The 20910-nt window shown below is 32.9% G+C and overlaps 1 protein-coding gene across 2 annotated transcripts in view; it reads right to left on the reverse strand.

The window, feature by feature from the left end:
* FSTL5 (follistatin like 5) overlaps positions 1-17243 on the reverse strand; it is a 723315-nt gene extending 706072 nt beyond the window's left edge. For both annotated transcript variants that reach the window (XM_032863481.1, XM_032863472.1), the window contains exon 1: positions 16630-17243. The gene's annotated coding sequence lies outside the window, so the exon portion shown is untranslated. The remainder of the gene's footprint in view (positions 1-16629) is intronic.
* Between the last annotated feature and the right edge of the window lie 3667 nt (positions 17244-20910).

Below are 20910 nucleotides of genomic sequence, written 5' to 3' on the forward strand. Positions count from 1 at the left end.
ATGGAGGGGAGGAGCAGAGGAAAAGGGAAACTCAAGCAGGGAGCTAGAAGTGGGGCCCGATATCAGAATCCTGAGATCATGGCCTGATCCAAAACCAAGTCTGGCTTAACTAACTGTGGCTCCCTGGAACCCCCCAAAAGATGACTTTTCATGTGGGATATTTTTGCACTAAATATCTGTGAATATACTTTGAAATAGTAGTTTATGCTGTATTTTAACATATACATAAATAAACTAAAAATATGTTACAATTGCACTATAGTAACTAAAATTTTTACAAAAATTTCAAAAAAAAAACAAAAAAACAAAAAAGTTACTGAAATGCATCAAATTATAATAATTCCTTATCCATATAGCATTATAGTGAAGGAAATTATAATGATTTTCTGGAATTCAGACCTTAACCCATTAAGCATGTAATGTTATTTTCTTTCTTATACTTGAATAGGGCTATCTATCTATCTGTATCATCTCCATCTCTCTCTCTGTGTCTCTGTATATCTCTCTATCTATCTATCATCATCATCACTGAATGTATCTAAAGAATGGTTCCTCTTTAACTGAAGTAACTAAATTTTGGGGTGAATCTATTTTTTTGGAAAAATCAAATATAGAGTTTCCTTTCTAAAATATATTCCTTAATAATGACATTCTGTCATAATTCCCATGTTCCTTATAAAGAGGAGTAAAAACAAATATGTTCAGATCTGTGATTTTCTACCATAAAATTACTAACTGCCCATAAAATAAATCACTATATTTATAGCTAAACATAGCTTTGTTTTATAGCTAAACATAGTTTTGTTTTACATTATCTTAATGTCTAACTCATTTTATAAGTTTTAGGTTGCAGAAGGTTGCATAGATAGTACATATCCCATGTTAGATAGCCATGTAGCCAGCCAACATTCAATCCCCTATTGTAAACATCTTATATTTGTGTGACACATTTATCACAATTAATAAATCAAGACAAATATATTACTATTAACCAAAGTTAATAAAGTCCATACTTTATTCTGACTTCTTTAGTTTCACCTAATGTCTTTTTCCTTTTCTAAGGTCTCATTGAGGACATCACATTACATTTAGTTATTATGTTTCTCTAGACCCTTCTTAACTTTGATTTCACTAATTTTCTAATTTTTACTTTTTCAAAATTTAGTAAATATTCTTAGCTGGCAATTAGTTTCCAAACATCTTTTTAGGTCACTCTGACTCACTTAACATTGAAATGTTTCTTTTCAAATAATACCAATCAAGTCTAACATTAAGAAACATTTCACACGAAGCTGTTTTCTCAACAGCAAGCAAAAACTGGATTTATTTATTTATTTATTTATTTATTTTTAATATTTTATTTACTTATTTGACAGAGATAGATCACAAGTAGGCAGAGAGGCAGGCAGAGAGAAAGGGAGAAGCAGGCTCCCCGCTGAGCAGAGAGCCAGATGCAGGGCTCGATCCCAGGACCCTGAGATCATGACCTGAGCCGAAGGTAGAGGCTTAAACCATTGAGCAACCCAGGCACCCCTAAAAACTGGATTTTAAAACTATGGTGGTTCTTTGATGCTTGGTTTTTCCAAATCGTCCTATAATAAAAGCTGTAAGATTGCTTTGTAGTACAGAATTATAAATTTACTCTATTGCCATGAGAAAATTTAAAAATAGAGTGAAAAGTACAAATTGAATTCACATTTTTATGCATCATTTAAGTTAAAATTCTATTTGATATCAATCCACTATCCTTTCTCTGAAGAGGTTTTCTAGAAAAATTTTTTATTATTTGTACTCTTTCCTTAGTTTGTCTATTTCTTATTCATTTGTATTTACAAAATTAATGTTCTAACTATATAGACCACTTAGGTAAGTGACAGTCATATGTACCTGTATGACTGACCCACCCTCATTACCTAAATCACAATCTGACTTACCTAGAATATGGCAGATTACTGGTCAACATTAAGCTAAATTTGATAACTAAAACTAATACATATATACTTAAAAATTGAAACTATCAGAACTTTATCATTCTAGATGAGTTTATAAAAGATCATTCCATACTAGTTAACCAATTCTCCCCTCAGATAAACACAGTAAGTGTACCATTAAAAAATTCTCAGACACAATTCAAAATAAAATGAGATAAGATGCACTATTAGTATTTTTTTAGTGTGATATTTATTGTGTCATATTAACTCCTTTTATGTCTCCAGTTAGTTAGAACTCTATTGCATTTTCAACCATTATATTTAGTATGTGAATGACTCTAGTGGCTCATCAACTTTTTTTTTAAAATTTTTTATTTCTTTTCAGCGTAACAGTATTCATTGTTGTTGCACCACACCCAGTGCTCCATGCAATCCGTGCCCTCTCTAATACCCACCACCTGGTTCCCCCAGCTCATCAACTTTTGATACATTCCATTGAAAATGTACTTATTGACATATTAGTAGGTATAAAAATTTCAATGTACTTGGGGATTTTAGTGGATATATCACATATAAATATAAATAAATATAATATAAAATAGAATAGTACTTATTTTAAGGTAAACATGATTAGAGTATACACTATCTATAATAGTGACGAGTATTCACTATCTATAATAAATCATCATGTATGTAGTTCACCCTCCAAACCCCCAAAGAAATAATCATTTTTATCTTAAGCATATAAAAGTATTCCACAAGGTAGCCAAAAAAATGATCCAAAATTTCTTGAAATCCATGTGATTTAGTACCATACTTTGGATTTTTGAGTCAAGCATTATTCACTTATATTTCCAGAGGAATGACTACCAAGCCACTTTACAAGTGAATACAATTTATATAATTTGAAATTCTAAGTGCTGTAAGGATTACAAAGGGTAAATTCTGAAGAAGTACCACATGTATTACCCAGCCTGAAAAGCATATATATTAAAAAAAAAAAGTGTTTGACATTACTCTACCAAAGTTTGTCAGGAAAAATATTGCAAATTAAAAATCAAAACCTTCTGTATGTACCTTCACCATATGATTACAGGTATAAGGTTCACAAACAGACTTCTAGCATTCACAAGTACAACTCTACTCCAGAAATGAAATGTCTGAAAGTATCTTGTTTGGGATTATACACAAAAATCTGGAAGTGTGCAGTGACTGGAATGAACTCCATACACAGCTGAGTCTAACCTCAATTAAAATTAAATGGCCTAATCTCTGTTTTCTCATTATTAAATTAGATGATAATAAAGATTCCTTCTTCTGAAAAGTCAATGTAGATTCAGTTAATTTTTCTATATATTTTATATACATTGGTATAGATACATACATATTTGATTTTTATTAGAAAAATGATAAAATTTTTAAGAATATTTTTGTTCCTATAAGAAAACACCTCATGATTGTACTTAATTTGTAAGTCAGTTTCAATATAATGTCTAGTCTGACATATTTCTAAGATAAAATATTTAAAATATATTAGAAATAGAAGTCCTGATACTCCCTCATTTAACAATAAGAATTGAATGAAAACCCAAATAAGATTACATTAATAAATCTAGTTTTAGGGGTGCCTGGGTGGCTCAGTGGGTTAAAGCGTCTGCCTTCAGCTCAGGTCATGATCCCAGGGTGCTGGTACGGAGCCCCATATCGGGCTCTCTGCTCAGTGGGGAGCCTGCTTTCTCCTCTCTCTCTGCCTGTTTCTCTGCCTACTTGTGATCTCCGTCAGTCAAATAAATAAATAAAATCTTTTAAATAAATAAATAAATAAATAAATAAATAAATAAATAAATCTAGTTTTATTTTCCTTTAAATTAGGGAAAGTTTTAATGCATGGTGATTTTGCTTTTGCAAAACTGTAGAATTTCTTTATTAAAAAATAATGAATAATCAAGATTGCACTGGTATACTATCTTTCTTTAGAATCTTAGATATTCAAGACATGAGTCATTTTGAGGAAATCTTACCTACTTGAGAAACCCAAGTGTTTTCTAGAAAAATGTGGTGGGCCTAATATATTTTTATTTAAGACCTTAAACACTGAAAAAAATCAGCTTGCATGGAAAATATGGCTAAAATTATAGAATTCTTAATATATCGTCCTAGAGCACACACCTTTTTTGCTGTTAAATTATCAAAATCATAAGATGTAACACTATGATCAAATATCTCAAGCATTACTAGCTTAAATCTATTGAAATCATTATAGAGAATAATACAGCAATAGCCATTTCTAAACTTAAGTATAATCAGTTGACTTTACCAAGTAATTCAACTTCTGGGGAAATTTTAAAATAACAATAAAAGCTTCGAATGGATTTCAAATACACCTTTTCAAAGTTTATACATCACTCAACATTCATATAAAACTGCATGCAAGCAATTAATAATATGTAAATTTTACTAAAATGCATATTTAATATGATCTCAATAAATCATATATATTACTATTAAATTTAACTGTCCCATGCAAAATGGCAATTAATTCCAAAAAATGTCATTATGAAAGGAAAGAATCTATTAATTTATCATTAGTCAGGACAGAATAATACTATCACACTGAAACCATGTTAAGAAGTTACTAGTACAGGATGCCTGGGCGGCTCAGTTGGTTAAGCAACTGCCTTTGACTCAGGTCATGATCCTGGAGTCCTGGGATCAAGTCCCACATCAGGCTCCCTGCTCAGCAAGGAGTCTGCATCTCCCTCTGACCTCTCTCCTCTCATATTCTCTCTTTCTCATTCTCTCTCTCTCTTAAATAAATAAATAAAATCTTAAAAAAAAAAAAAGAAGTTACTAGTAATAAAATTTGCCTTCCTTTTCAAGAATGCTGCTATATAATAACTCATTCTTAAAAATCCATGCTAAGTTTTCAGTTGAACCTTTGGGATATATTTAATACTTTCTGATGCAGAGAAAAAAAAATTAAAATTTTAATTTGAAAAAATGTTTTAAATTACCAAGTTTTATATTTTCAGAAAAACTCTGGAAAATTGTGGAGCAAGTCCCAATCAAAAACAACCTGAGAGTTCCTAATTTCAAAATTTATGAAATATATAAAAATGGGACTTGACTCTCAGTATGAAATTGCTAATTGAAAACATCAGGACTGCTTAGGAACTTCTAAGGATGGATGTCCTCTACCTTTGTGCTTTTTGGTTTTTGGAAGTTTAGAAGGATGCTGCCACAGGTCCTGGCTAGAACACAAACCTATGTTTAAGTCCAGTATATCTAGGCTAACCAGTAACATTTTCAGAGATGACCCAATTTATTCTTAAGGCTATCAGAGATTTGGGCCACCTGGGTGGCTCATTCAGTTAAGCATCTGTCTTCAGCTCAGGTCATGATCCCAGGGTCCTGGGATTGAGTCCTGCATCAGGCTCCTTGCTCAGCAGGAAGCCTGCTTCTCCCTCTCCCTGACTTTCTCCCTGCTTGTACTCTCTCTGTCAAATAAATAAATAAAATCTTTAAAACACTATCACAGATTTAATTCAAGCCAACTAATGCTTTATAGTATTAAGGCATTAAAGCATACTAGGCATCTATTTCTGATGTTCTTTTTTCTGGATCAAGGACCCTGTGCTAAGATCTAAAAACTGGGGCAGGAAAGATTTGCTATCACATAGTGGGGTCTTTATTGTGTTCCAACAATTTATAAATCAATCCTGTTTACCTTCTATTACAAATAAGGACCCCCCAAAATTGGGAGAAGTGGTGAAGATTCTTTAAGTGTTTAAATAACCATGAATCTCACAATTTCAAAAAGGTTATGTTGCACTTAAAGATATATTCCCTACATATGAAAAAGACAATTTTTTGTATATTTTTATTTTATTTTTTTGTAAACATATAATATATTTTTATCCCCAAGTGTACAGGTCTGTGAATTGCCAGGTTTACACACTTCACAGCACTCACCATAGCACATACCCTCCCCAATGTCCATAACCCCACCCCACCAACCCCCCTCCCCCCATCAACCCTCAGTTTGTTTTGTGAGATTAAGAGTCACTTATGGTTTGTCTCCCTCCCAATCCCATCTTGTTTCATTTACTCTTCTCCTACCCCCTTAACCCCCCATGTTGCATCTCCTCTCCCTCATATCAGGGAGATCATATGATAGTTGTGAAAAAGACAATTTTTGAAGGAAAGCATAGTGACAAAGAAAGGTAGTATCAAAATATCCTTAATGCCTTTTTGAGCTCCCTCTACTGATTTTTAGATAGTTGTTAACCTGACAGAGATTTTTTAATAAAACATATATAATTATCAAGATGTCCAATCGAGTGCCAAGATCAAGTGTTGTTTTCACAGCTGGGCACAGAATTCTACTCCAGACATTATCAATTAAATTGTACTATTTGTGCACAGACATGAAAACAAACTCAATGAAAGATTTTCCCCATCCTCAGGCTTCAGTAAATAAAAAATGGTACACTTGTCCAAAGAAAATAAACATAGAAGGTATTTATTTTAAATATTTGTTGTCATTACTTGTAAATATATAGACTTAAAATGCAAAGCATTTCTAGAATTTTTCTCTTCATTTAAAAAATTTTTTAGCTCAGTTAATTATAACTTTATGAGAAATCTCACCAAAAGAAATAATTTAGGGAAAGCATTGCCACAATTTGTGCAATTTCTTTCAAGTCATACTTCTTGATTTTTGTAAATGCACCAACTTTTGAGATTCTGCCAAAAGACTGAGATGTTGTGCATCTAATTGCTGTATTTATTTCATAAATTTGTGGATGTATCTAGATCACATTTCTTTTGCATTTTCCTTACATGGTCCCATGATGTCATACATTTTAATAAACACTGTGGTTTCTCAAGCATGTGCACAAACGCAAAAGGCATGCTAAGCATTTCTCTTCCCCTAATAATGCCATAGTGTCTAGGATAATGAATCACTTGACATAAATACCAGCTCACTGGATCATTGCCTCAAAGGACCACAGATTTTAAAGCCCTTAAGTTTTCTATGAAAGAATGTGAAGTTCTGAACAAATAAGCTATACAATGCACTGAGTACAAACTAGTTTTCAGAAATTAGCTTCAAGTCCCAGAATTTGGTTACAATATCTACTCTGTATAGTGTATTTAAAAGTGGAAGGAAAAATTAATCTAAATAACACATTTCAAACATATTTTAGTGCCAAGCAAAGAAGGATGCTAATTTTCAGTAACCAAAAAAAAAAAAAAAATAATTAAAAAAATAATAATTTTCATCATGATGGGAGCCTTTGGATTTTGGCAATAATTTGACATTCATAAATGTCATAAGAGATATGCTAAAGAATATATATAAATGGCCAACAGTACATGAAAAGTTGTTCAATATCACTAATCATCAGGGAAATGCAGACTGAAACCACTATGATCTAGCTCCTCACACCTGTTAGGAGGTCTATTATCAAACAAGAAAAAAAAAAAGGAAAAAACAATAACCCCGTGCATTGTTGACAAGAATGTAAAATGATACAGGCGCTATGGGAAACAGTATGGACATTCCTTAAAAGTTTAGAATATAAATATCATATGATCCACTGATCCAACTCTTTCTATTTATCCAAAAAATTAAAAGCAGCATCCCAAAGAGATATATTCATCCTCACATCCATTGCAACATTATTCACAATATCCATAAGGAATGTCAGTTTATCAGAAACTACTTAATGGGCACCACAGAATGCCAGAGTTCACACCCAAGATAACCCCTACCTTAGATACCACTTTTATTCCTTAGTAATCCTTTACCTGTTTAACTTTTGATCATGACATTTACCACTAACAAACATGATCTTCTGTCTGTATTAGTTTGCTTATTGTCTGTCTTTCCACAGAAAGAATAGGGTGGGAACTTTCTATCATTCTCACTCAATTCCCAGCACCCCAAAGGGCACCTGAAACACAGTAAGCACTTAATTATGTTTATTGAAATGATTATTTTATATTAAATATGTTTTAATGTTTTTAAGAAAATTACTGTTTATTAAATTTAAAATTGAATTGATATACTAGTTAATTTTCTTTAGCTTTTGTCAAGATAAAATTACCATAATTGTATGAAAACTATAAAAGATGTAAGTGCAATAAAATTTTTTGTATAACAAATGTAAATAAAAATAATTACCTAAATATTTACCAATTTTTAGATCAAATAAATAAGAACAAAATTATTAGTATCATAAATGTGATATTCTTTTGAAGATGACATTCTTTTAAAATGTAAAGTTTTTCTTTCAAAGTAAATATAATTTATTGCATTGTTTTCATTTTCTATATAATATATAAAGCATAATATTAAATATAAACCCCTGATTTGCATGGAAAGATTCTATGTTGCATAAATAAGATAATAATAATAAACCCTTTGTGTGGTTTTCAATTCATCAGAGACCAAAGGCCAAAAAAATAAATAAATAAAAACAGAATAGATTAACAAAACCTAGAATCTAAAAACATTAACCAATCCATGAGCATAAATTACATGTACAAAACATAATAGAGGCAGACATAAAGGATAAACTTCAATGATGATTGTATAATACGTAAATGAAGTAATTTTAAACCACAAAGTTTTGCACACATGGAAGGAATTCCTAGGATTCTTCCATTAAAAAGACCTTAAGATTAATTAGGAAGAACAACCTAAGACAGATAAAAAATCCAAAAGCCACACCAGACTGTTCATTGCATAGTTCAGGTCATAAATGCTGGAGATTCGTGGGACAACAGCAATAGAGAAAAGGTTCTAAGGTTCAAGCAGAACTTGAGTCAGGTATAGTAGGCAGAATTCTTACATGCATCCCAATGACCCACAGTCTTGTATAATCCCCTCATCTTGTGTGTAGGTAGAACTTTTGACTTGCTTTTGACCAATGGAAGATGACAAAATGATACAGTGTTCTTGTGGTTATTACATTACATGGAAAGGAGGAGAGATTTAAGACATAATTAAGGTTCGAAGTCAGCTAAGCTAATGTTATCAAAAAGGGGGTTATTGTAGTTGGACCTGACCTAATGAGGTGGGCCCTTTAAAAGCAGATTTATGGATCAGAAACTGAAGGAATCAGTGAAATTTTTATCTGGCCTTGACAAAATAAAATTTTATGGATTCTGAGATGAAAAGAAAGAAAAGAAAAAAAAGAAAGAAAGAAAGAAAGAAAGAAAGAAAGAAAGAAAGAAAGAAAGAAAAGAAAAGAAAGAAGGAAGGAAGGAAGGAAGGAAAGAAGGAAGGAAGGAAAGGAAGGAAGAGGGAGGGAGGAAGAAAAAATCTTACCAATGACCAGTGATCTTAGAGGAGGAACCTGGGTCTCAAATAAGAGCCCACTCCTGGCTGAAAACTTGATGTGAGATTCTAAGCAGAGGACCCAGCTAGTCTAAACCCAGACTTGTGACTCATGGAAACTGAGATAATAAATGCTTAAACCACTGAGGTTATGGCAATTTTTATACAACAATAGAAAACAAATATGTACATGTGAAAAAAATACAGATCTTGGTGATATCCAAGGTGATGCTAACTTGACATTAATTGCAACAAAAACTGGAGCCTCTGGAAAGCACATATGAGCACAATGTGCTCTTATATTATTTAAAAACTTGGCTGAAAATAAAGAAGTGAGATGTAGGTGGAGATTCTTGAACACACAACAGTGCAGACAGGACACTGGTTTTGTGCAGAGGAAAGGAATCATACTTTATATTTTGATCCATCTCTGTTTTACATACGTGCATTGCACACATGAGAAAATTGAAAATCAAATTGATTACTCGCAAGCTATAGAACCAATAACAACAACAAATAGAGAATTTCAACTTAATATAGTAAAAATTAGAGATCCACTGATGATTTCTGAAGAACACAGTGACAATTAAAAGCTTACTTTAACTGAGAGGAATCTAGAAGAGATATGAAGTCTGTATCAGTAAGAATAGTGATATTAATCAGGCAGCTGGTTTCAGACAGAGCTTGGTCTGAGTCCCAACTCTGTGGGCAATGTCACTCTTTAAGCTTTGGTCTTTCGCTATCTACCTCATATGGTGTTGTGCATATAGAATATAATGATGTTTATAAATACTTAGCATATTGTATGATACACTATGAATTGCTTAAAAAATTTACTTTCTATTTTTGTCATCTGTTATTATCACTGCAGGAAGAAATAAGAATCAGGGAGATCAATGTAGAGAGTGTCAAAATAATTTCTACTGAGATGGGATATTGTGGGTTAAGGTAAAAGTGATAAGATGAGGGAATAGCAAATAGGAATTAGGTAAAGTTATATAACAAAGGGAAGAATGTCAAAACTTAGGGAGTCCCTGCATATAGTATAGTAAGAATGCTGTATGTTTAAAACACCTGTGAGTTTTTCAGACCTAGGTGAATAGGTAAGTGTGTCATTAACTGACAGACAAAAAAATTAGGATGGGAGACCACATTAAGGATGAGATGATAAGTTCATGGAGTTTGTGCTGTCACCATGAAATCAGAGTTAAAATGTCCAGCAGACCTTTGTAAATACATTAATGGAGTTCAGATCTGGGCCAGAGCTATATATTTGGAAGATATCTGTGAAGAGAGAATAATTGTAACTGTTGGAGTGAACAGACTTCCTGCAGTGCTCCACAGAGAATGAGGAGCAGCGAGTCAAATGAATAGTGTACAAAATAGTTCAGAAATGTCAAGATTAAAAACTTTTATACCAGGCTTCATTTCAAAAGTAAAGCACCAATATTGCTAACTGATATGTAAAATATTTAATAAAAGCTGTATTGTCTTTCACGTTTAAGTTAATTTCCTCTATAAATCAAACTTTTCTATCTCCTTTGGGATCCATTTAATAAGGACAACCCAAAACTTGGGTAATGAGGATTCACTAGGGAATCTGATGCAACTCTGTGGCTCACCTGGGAAGTGTGTTATAATTATGGCCAACAGTATTTACCTCTTCTCCTACTCAGTGAGCTTAATCCTCTATGAAAACAAAGAGCATCAGCTAGTGGTCAATGTTTCCCTTCATACCTCAAATAGAGTTAAAAAACAATAAATGCAGTATTTAGTGTTTCCTAAGTGTTCAAGAACCCACTTTAGACTACCTCTTTTTATTTTGATTGCTTTATTTCATCTCACAGTCTATTTAAAATATTAGTAGCTAACTAGTCTGAAGGTTTGAATAGGACACAAGTGGTAATTGCCTGAAGTGGGCTGAAGTTCAAGATGTCTTTGTATTTGATATTCAGAAGGACTTTTTAGGGGGGGAACCTAGAACTCTTTGAACATATTAAAGTGTATTCTACTGTTCTTATTCTATTTAACTTGGAAAGGGAAATATTGTCTGTCCCTACTGCTATTAATGGTAAATGATATCAAGCAATGTAGCATCTTTCTAATATTAAATACAAAGGAAAAACTTCTTAAAACCTTTGTGCGTTCTAAAGTGTGAGTACTAAAAAATAAATGCCATAAAATCATTTCTATATAACTTAATAATTAAGTGAAAGACTTGGGGAAAGAGTAAAGGTGGATTCACATTTAGTAAAGAAAAGTCCCACAAAAAATGCATAGTTTTAAATAAGACACACCAAGTTGAATATTTGACCTAAACAGAGGTGCTGGAGTGCACAGTATAGCTGCAAAAGGGATGAGTTAGGTATGATTGTCTAATCCACCTGTTCCTAGTTGTGTGATCAGAACCTGGAGAGGCGTACAATTTTGATCTGAGCATCTATTTTCTCATATTTCAAATGAGGACAATATTAATTTTTCAGTTATACAAATGTTAGACTTAATGTAAATAAAATAGCCTAATATGAGTAAAATATATATGTACATATATGTGAATAAAATATATGTATATGTATTAATACTTTGAATGGTATTTCTTTCTGTCTTCTTCTTGTCATAAGCAAGGCTCCAGGCTCAAAAACTTTATGCTCAAGTATCAATACACAATTTACTGTGAGACAGCAAATGTGTTTATTAGTCGCAAATCACTCTCTTTCTATCTTTGGAAAGATGAATGGAACCCCCCTCCTTAATCCTAAACGAGGCAGTTCAGATTCTGGTTGATGTCAGGATCACAGCAATTACTATAGTTTGAGAAAATGGGGCACATATCTACAGAGTACCTGGGGGCATTGCCACTTCATGTTAGTAAAACATCTTTACTTTGAGGGTTTTCGAAATTATAAAAGATAAAGCCTGGATGGTCATTAGAACACTACCTAATGTGTTTCGTGGAAGTGGTCCAATCATGAAAGGCAAGTTATTTCCATTTCATCATCATCTTTGGGGAACCTAGTTCAGACCTGTATGTTTTAATTGCTACTGTATGTATGTTTTAATTGCTACCTTAGTGCTACTAACATAGAAAAAATATATCACTAAAGTAAGTTTCTCTTAACTGTCAATTACAATGGATATATTTAAATAAAACTGAACGAGAAAAGTATTTTCAAATCTTTTGCATTGTGTTTTAGAATTGCTAGCAGTGCTATGAACCAGTTAGGAGTTGGAATAATATTCTCCGTATTGACATGCAAATGAACTCACTAAGTAACTACTTTGCTTTAGAGATTTACATAATTTGATACCAAAAGCTACATTAAATTAATATTAATTACTTGGTTTTAGAGCAAGAAAGTTCAGAGTTAAGCTGCTCTTCTTCCCACATTTTATGACATCTATGCATGAAAACACTGATACACAAGGAATCAAAATATCTTAGGTATAGGGATATTCCCGCTGTATCCTTTAGAAGTGCATGGCTTATTACCCCAAAATGTATATGAAGTAAACCCGATGTATCTCTTTTAGAGATAGAAACTTTCAAATCCTTCATCAGCACTCATTTTTTTTTTTTTCAGAATTGATGTGGTACTATAAACTCTTCATTACGTACACATCAATTCTGCTGCTTATTTCTGGCAAATTTTCATTTCCAGTTGTCCCTTCCCTTGCCAATCACACCATGAGAGCTTATGAATGACATTTTCATGGCAAAAAATTGGTGTGTACTAAAGCGTAACAGCCTAAATAAAAATAACAACAAAAAGACACATTTGCTACTAAAAATCTATATTGCATTATAGCTTGTTAAGTGAATTTTTTTTGTATTAAGTAGCATTTCTTGAACTTGCTTAAGATCATTCCCACTGCAGGTTTGTGGTAGAGTACACCAAGAAATATATATGTACACACACACACACACACACACACACACACACTGTACACACAATGTACACACATACATACTCATTATATCACACACTCATACTATTATTTAATACTGTCTCTAAAAAACATATTAAAACTCATTGGAATTCTGAATTTATCAAAAATACTCTCTCATCTACTATACTAATATTAACTTCCTCAGTACTAAAGTGATTAAAGCACAAAGGGACCAATTGTTTTGTTGTGAATGTTGTGGTGTTCCCAATTTAATGGGAAAATTAGGATTTTCCACAAGGGACCCCACAGTTCACCTTAACTAGTCTAGGCCCAAAGGACAATGGAGGTGTTGAAGCAGAAGGTGATTAAGTCTGTTTGGTAAGATAATTGGTCACATGGCTGTTACAATAATGTTAACAACAGGAAGCGTTTTTTTCTGGCCTATTAGTTCACATGAGGGTTTAAAACTTTATAATACCTTAAGTAATAAAAATACTAGAGTTATTAGGGGGATTGGGTTTGGGGCAGAATTGGTAGAAATATATTATTGAAGGTGTTTTGGTCTCATTTACAAATGAGAATTAAACATGAAAAATTGCTATTATTCAAAGAAAAATCTCAATAAACTATAATTTGCATAATCTCTTAAGTATAATTTAAAAATTACTTTTAAAAAGTCAATCCCCTAAAACTTTTTAACACATTTCTGGTTTATTATTATTTTCTTTAATTCTCTACTGTACATGTTAGTTAATAGATTTTTTAAAAAAACAACTGTTTCATCTTTGTCTTAAATATTATCAAACTGCATAGTTATTCATCTTATCTATAAGAAAAAAAGACATCTACCCAGTAATATCATTTTTAAAGTTTCGAGAAGCTCACTGTGTTTTAAGAAACCAAGATGCAATTAAGAAAGACAACTTGAGCTTGTCATGTGACATATGATTATATTAGTTCAGTAATTTTTCTATACATTTGATAAAACTTCATCATCTTGGAGTAAAAACTGCTGCATGTACTTAATAGAACCTATGCAATGAAATGAATTCATGCTTTAGCAGGCTATCTATAGTGCCATTGAATATTCCTTTGAATTTCACATGGACAAGTTGTAACTCCAAAATATGGTCATTTTTTGGTGTAGCAAAAAATTTATGAAGAGTCACCACATTTAAATATCTTTAATAGGTGTCCTCAAAGTTGGCAATTTTATTTGTTTACAGTAAGAGTTGTATTCTGTATCCAAACAGCATCCCCTATGTGCTAAGTTTGGGCTTATCATGGTCATCTAATTATCTAATTTTACCTTACCTCAGAACTAAGATATAAAAGCTAATAATGTAAAAAAAATCATGAAAAATGTTTCTAATATTTTAAATGTTAAATCTCATTGAAACTACTAGTTTCATGATTGACAATAGCATACTTTGATTTTAGTGCTTAACCATCTCACTGTGACAACACTAAACTTCATCTGAAAGAATTCCTGATACTGGTAGTTCAGGGGAACTGTTTATACTCAAACGAAGATACACATCTTAAAAAACTTTATGCAAAAAGAAATCAATGAGATACTGAAATACATTTAGGTGAGCATAGTGTTTATTTCTGTTCTTGCCTTTCCAGTAAGTTATAAAATTAAAAATATATTGATATTTCAGTAAAGAAAAGAAAACTGAAATTAAAAGAAGCCATTTGAAATTCCATAGTCAGAGTGCTTATACTCACATAGTTTTAAAAAAATTTCAAAATGTATTGAAGAAAATAATTATTCTAAATTAATTTAAAGGAGGATGTTTGGTAGGAGTTTCATGGCCCAGTGTTTCATATATCCTCCTTTGCCTCTCTACCTGTTCAGTGTTTAAAAATTTTGTACCAATATTTAATGTAAGATCACATGACTAACAGGAATCCTACAAAGAACAATCTGCTCAGGGTAAAACATGAGAACAACTTAAGGGGATTTACATTTAGCCTATAGTGTTTGCAATAATATCCATTTCTTGTAACAATCACTCTCATGTAGTACTGTGCTGTAAATAAAATGAAAAATCTCTATGCAGAGGAACTATTTTAAGTCATAAACTTTAAAGCTAAAGTTCATACTTGGTAAGTGTAATGCAACTAGAACAGAAATTTTTATGATAATTTTAAATAGCCAAATAATATAAAAAATTAGCATACTCTTGAGTTGCTGAAAAACATAGCCCTAGTCAGTTGAATGATACTTATTAAGTCTGAAACAGCTTATATTTTACATGTTCCTATTAAGATAGGATGTCTAGTTGCAACCTGAACTCTCTCCCTGGAAGGTAAACCTCTCCTCTATGTTTTTCCAGCCATCATTTATTCTTAATCTAATGTCACTAAATGACATAAATGAAAATTAATAATTCTATTTTTCAGACAAACATCATGCCTGTCAAATAAAGTAATGAATAGTAATAAGAAATACACAGAGCACAGTTAACTTCCATCATTTAATAATTGTTCACTATGAGAAGTACTGTTCAGTGGTTTTCTGTACTGAATTCTTTCTTCATACACACTCAAAACACATTGCCAATTGACAAAAGGAACATAGCTTCAAAAGAAAATCTCCTAAGTAGAGAAAAGCTCTCTGTTAAACATGCAAGAGGTTAAACATTGCTGAAATAGCGAGACATTTTCTCAGCCCACGCTTCCCAGTTCCATTCAATTACCAACAGCAGTAGCGGCTATAATACAAGCTAATACTGTATTATTAAATCAGAGCTTCTCATTTACATCCACCTCTAACCTGAGGGGGTGGGGAGGTGAAGACATTTGCTAGTCAATAGCAGAATAAACAGCCCCCAACTTGGAAATACACATGACCTTGGGGTGTAGAATTCTCAGAGAATGAGTTTCACAAGTTTTATTTGGATCTACTGCATAATAACACATCTAATGCACCCAACATGGTATAAATGCTCTTATCCCTCCCACCTCCCCTTCAAAAATGTTAAGAAAGCTCTCTACTTTGCAGTCTATGCCATAGATCTCAGAAGTAATCTTGATTAATCAGAGATTAATCCACTCAAATATTTTTTAAGATTACATTTGTTTTAAACAACTTGTTGGTTGATTTATTTAATGTAATTTACTAACATATTTGGGGCTTGCATTGAATGTTTCTTGTTTCTCGAGCCATGCTGGAAGTGTTGCTATACAAATTTGTATTTATAAACCAGGATGTAACCTGATTACATTAACTTCACACACACACACACCCTCAACTTCCCCTCTAGGATTCAGTGCTTAATCACCAACTGATGTTCTTGTAATAAAAATAGTAGTAGTAATTATTAAAATAATTATTGCAATCATTGCCAAAAGTCCCGTTTCAAATTATAAAAATCACAACTTGCTTTTTAAATTTTTGTATAGTACTCTGGATTCTCCCCCATTTGTAATAATTTATAATATTCTTTTTCTTACCTTATTTTAAGAGTCAGAAAAGTCTCCCAGAAAGATTCCTAAACGGTGTGGATATATAAATCACAATAATAACAATAGTTTTAAAAAAAACCTAAAAGATCGTTTCAGCTGGGAAAAGAGGAAAATAGTTTGGTCTAAAACTATAGAAATCTCCAAAGTCACGCTTGAACGGGAGCCTAGGTGGCAAACAGAGGACTCTCTCCCACGTCGGATACCACACTCCTTTGTCAAGTTGATATGGTCCTGCTGGTGAAGCGGGTCCCGCAGGGCAGAGAGAGTGCAAGAGGGCGTTGCCTCAAGGTGCTAGAGCAACCCGTCCGCTCGCGTCCCAGGTTCAGCACCGACAGCGCAGTGGACAGCACCAGCTCCTCTCACCTCCAGTTTGTCTCAGTCACTGAACCAGGCTGATTCTCGCGCCTCCTCCCACAGCAAAAGCTGCTGCCACTCAACCCGGGCGTGCCCCGCCCCCATCATCTGACGTAACTATTTTGCATACCAACTCCCAGAGAGGTGCGGGGCCGCCCCTTTGACTGGGCTTACTGCTAGGGTCAGCTGAGGCAATCGAGACGACAAAATCCAGGTTATTGACCAACGTTGATTTCATTGGACTTCATGATCGGTCCTGAATAAACTAAATGCTTTTGGCGCGGCCTGAGCTTTTCCCTTCGCTGGGACTGCCGTTTCTGTGCGCTCTAAAGATCGCTGCTGGCACAGCTCTGGCAGAAAGCAGGGGCGGAGGGTGGGGGCAAAGGAGCACTGAGAGGAGAGGCTGGGAGGCGGGAGGAGAAGGGACTTGGGATTGGAATGAATCCATCCAACCACTCCCCAAAAAAATCCCCGCTCTTTTTGATCTCCTGGCTAAACTTTCCTCCTGCTCCCTACCATTTGTTTACTGGAAAGGATGGGTTTGGTGTTCCGTTCCCTTTCCTCGGTTCACGGAGCTGCTAGAGGGAGTCGCTGCAGCAGAAACTTGTCCTGGAGGGGAAAAAAAAAAAAAATGCTCTGAGCACTGGAAAAAAATGTGAAAACTGGCTATACTTATCATCATTCGTAAACATTTTTTTCTTATTTTTTATGTGAATGCTGTATAGTATATATCAAGTATTCACGTGTTCTTATAAAATCTGTGGAAGCTTCCCTCTTCATTCTTATGATTTAAATACATCATCAAGCTATGTGAAGTTGGTGATTCCAGGGTTAAAAAAAAAAAATCATTTAATAATGAAAAAAGTGAAAGTTCTCAGCTTCAACTTCCACTGCCAAAATCCTGATGGTTATGTAATATTTATTATGTCTAATATATCAATTGTTCTATGAAAGATGGGGTATGCTGGAAGCATTTCATAGCCTTTAGCAATCCTCTCAGTGTATGTGATGTTTCTTGTTCCTTTGAGGCTCTAAGCGCCTTGACAGCAAGAGAAAGGGGGACTACCATGCCAGATTCCTGACTGCTTAAACTTGTAAACAAACACTTTTAGTGAACTGAAGCAATCAGTCATCTAGAAAGGTCATTATTCACATCCTGTCCACATGTCTCACCTACAGCCATCAGAACTTACTTGTACAAAGAAATAGACAAATAAAATTAAGCCCCAATTTTTTTAAGTTGGATAAAAATATTTTCATAAACAAAGTTATTTATTCAAGAAATATCATAGCACTCAATACATTGTTTTCCATCAAAATATATACTCTGATATTCCCAGAGTCTAATATAATTCTGCACTGTATCCACCCATGAGTGTTTTCAGGGACTTTGATGAAATTAGTACAGTTGTTTATTTTCCTATCAAGAAACATAATTAATAAAATTGATTTTCTGCAACATTTAAGAAATTATTTGAGGAAGAATATTTATTGTGTGGGTATATTTACCCAAATCCTTTCCTGAAAGTTAGTTAGCTAAATTGAGAAAAAAAAAAAAACGATAGTTTTGCTTCTGAGGGAACATCTTTTTTCTCCTTTGCATCCACATAAACTTTCCTTTCCAGCTTTATTAAAGCATTTGTCAGTTCCTTTCCTAAATATTCAGTTCCCTGGGAGTATCCCCCAACATATCTAGGCAGTAATGGCTGCATTCCAGGTAATCTGCAATATTTTATTTTCCTCTGACTGCTATTGATTTTATATAAATATATAAATGACTAGTGCAATGCCTTTTTGCACTGCTCATTGCTCACACACACACACACACTCATACACACACACATCCCAAAAGCATTTCAGTTCCCAAAGTGATTTTATAAAGGTGTCAGACACCAATGTAGGGCATAAAAGATGGTATTTAGGGGTAGAAGGGCATTCTACAATTATAATTACAATGAATATTCTGTACTTAGGCTGATCAAAGCACACATGTTATGCTTCTTTTAGAAATGTCACATGGCATATTTTGGTCTGCTTCATGCCAGCATGCCAAAATGGCAAGAAGACTTAAAAGTTCACTGTGAAAATATATAGTGTGCATTATAAAAATTCTTATAAAATTTCACCAAAGCCCGTGTCATATGCTGTTTAATAGACACTATTTTTCAGTTCACTTCAGTAATCTATTATTTGGGGCTATGAATTAAATTAAGGCAAGCATAATATTATTCAAAAGCCTAGGGGGATAAAACAGGAAAACAAATATGTTTCAAATATTTAAAAAAAAAAGGCACCATTTTTCTTACTGTGTTGGGGGCAGGGGAGAAAATAAAAGGAAAAAAAAAAAGAAAAGAAATAGAACTAGGAGGACTGAATCTTCCTAAGAGATTCTAGGTTTTGTTCTGTCATAAATTAGCTGTTTGACCAAGATCTAGTTATTTAAACTGCTACATCATGCTCATCATTTGTAAAATTTGAGGATTTTATTGTACTAAATTATCTCTAAAGTTCCTTACATATCTGTCATCCTGTGATTCTACAGTAGAATTTTAAAACTTCATTAATTTCTATACTATAGTGATACTGTGATAGAATTCAAGATCTCAAGAACCTTCCCCTTAGGTAGGATAAATTGGCATCTGGTTACAAAGACTGTGAAAATGGTATCTTAGGGTAATTAGTTTGGGAGGTGTGCAAAGAAGATGAGTAACTAGGACAAAGGATGAGGTTAAAAGAAGTCAAAAAAATAAATTTTACCTATCCAGAATGAAATTAAGAGAGGACTGGAGGAATCTGTTAGTTACTTTTATATAAGCAATATTACAATATCCTCACATATACTCATAATTACTGTTTAGAATATTTAAATAATTATAAAGCAACAATAAAATGTAATGCATGCAAAGTCATTAGGTGGATTTTTAGTTGTAAATTGTCATGGGAAAGATGACTAAAATATTAAGTAAATATGAACAAGGAAAATATCTTAAAGCTGAATGACCAACATGTACTTAGGGATTTTAATTTAAGTAATTTACATGAACATATTAAAATGTAATACACAGAAATTATGAAACTCATTGTGTTGTTGCCTTGTGAATGTGTATTTATACTTGTATATAAGATTTACCTTTTAATCATATTGTTTTTTGCTTCTTTATTTTTGGGCTTCTGTAGCGTCATCAAATTTTACAAGCTCCTTTTCGAATTATAGTTACTCTAATGTATTTGTAGTACATCAGAAATATAAATACTCTAAAGATAGTAACAGTGTATGCCTTGTTAATTTCTCTTTTTGCATCAATTATGAGAAGGTTTGCTGTGAATTAAGAATATGCTTATTTTGAAAAGCCCATATTCACTACTTTATGCTAAGTAATTTTCACTCTTAATTTTGGGAGATCAAAATAAAGCAAGGCCCAGGAAAAAATATCAGAACCACAAATGACCAAGCCTTTCTTAATTAAAGAGTCATAAAATTATAACATAAGCACAAAATGTATCTATCTTAGAGATTTCAACCCTCTTGCAAGGTGAGCTTCCATATAATTGTGCTTTCCTCCTGACATATTATATGCCCATAGTGTTTTTAAAGCATGAAACCTGCACTTAAAAATTAGTCCTTAGGAAAAAATAATTCCTGAAATTTAATATATGCTCTTGGTTTTTAGCTTTTTAATAACAGTTCCAAAAACCAGATATGCAGTGTTTTGCCACATTATTTGAATATATGACACTTGAAAATATATTTTTCTTCCCTTACTTCTACTGTTTTTCTTCCTACATCCATTACTTCCTTCCCCTACTTCTTTCTAAGCTTTACATTCTTACAACCTTCTCTCTACCTATCTTTTATTTTAACATTCTATTAATAAAATGTTTATTAGTGATATGTCTGTTGTGTTCTAAGATATT

The sequence above is a fragment of the Lontra canadensis genome, unplaced genomic scaffold, assembly GCF_010015895.1.
Source record: "Lontra canadensis isolate GAN:19392208 unplaced genomic scaffold, GSC_riverotter_1.0 scaffold1, whole genome shotgun sequence".
In the NCBI taxonomy this organism is placed as follows: Eukaryota; Metazoa; Chordata; class Mammalia; order Carnivora; family Mustelidae; genus Lontra; species Lontra canadensis.